We start from the raw sequence: 1,222 nt of genomic DNA on the forward strand, positions 1-1,222 counted from the left end.
GAATACTATCCCTCAAGTTTGGTCTAGATTTTTGAACCACGTGAAGCCACAGACAGAGGACTCGCTCTCTCCAAATACAGGATTCTATACACTCCTGGATGCTGGGTGTTTCGGTTGTTGCATTTCGTTTTTCCCCTTTCACTTCTGACTTTTCTCTCTTTAAGTTTGGGCTGCCAGAAGAGACAGATGGTGCATGAAGGTTACTTAAAACAATGCCAGTTTTAGCTCTGCAGCAAGACGGGTCAAATCCAGTGGAAAATGATGCCAGAGCAAGAGAGAAGAAAGAGAATTAGAAATGGGCACAATCCTTTTCCATTCTTTGGGTGTATTTTACCATTTTACCTTGTTCTGCCTGGATAAATTCAGAGCGACAAATTGTATTATTAATATTCTGTGTGAGTCCCTGCAATGCAGCATCTCCTTTCATCTCTATAACACTCCTATGCAGCAGCTATTATTATATACATTTTATAGATGATATATCATCTGATGCCTAAACTAGTGGAGTGACCTACCCAAGGTTGCATTATAGCTAAAAAGTGACATATTTCATATATCTATAGATCAGTGGTAGATCAGTGGTTCTCAACTAGGGGCAATTTTCCCTTCCAGGAGCATTTGGTAATGTCTGAAGACATTTTTTTTTTCCACCACTGGGATGGGACACTACTGGAATCTGGTGTGTAGCTGTCTGGGATACTGCTAAACATCTCACAATGCACAGCACAACCTCCCTAACAATCAACCAGCTCAAAACGCCAATAATGCTAAACTTGAAAAACCCGGAAATAGAAGTGCTCTAACGTTAGGCTCAGTGTTCTAATTATAGCACCATGTTCTCCTCTAAGGTTAATAATAACACCATCAAAGCAATAACACAAAGCACAATTTTTGAGATACTAAGGATACATTAAGAGGGATGGTCTGGCCCAAGATTCAAAACAGAAAGCATAATATGAAGAACTATTACATCATTGTTTATTTAACACATTTATTGAGTACTCAGACAGTTAAAAAATATAGTTAAATACATGTGTCAAAATCATGTATTTTCTTTTTTCCATGAGTGGAGAACTTAATAAATTTTGAGGATAGATGGAGTTGAGTAATCAAGACTTAGCCGTTACTTTCAAGTGAAAAGAGAACTCATATGTGTTCATGTATATACATGATATATGTGTGTATGTGTACATGTGTACATATATACATTTGCATGTATATA

This window comes from Pteropus alecto, unplaced genomic scaffold, assembly GCF_000325575.1.
Source record: "Pteropus alecto unplaced genomic scaffold, ASM32557v1 scaffold3, whole genome shotgun sequence".
In the NCBI taxonomy this organism is placed as follows: Eukaryota; Metazoa; Chordata; class Mammalia; order Chiroptera; family Pteropodidae; genus Pteropus; species Pteropus alecto.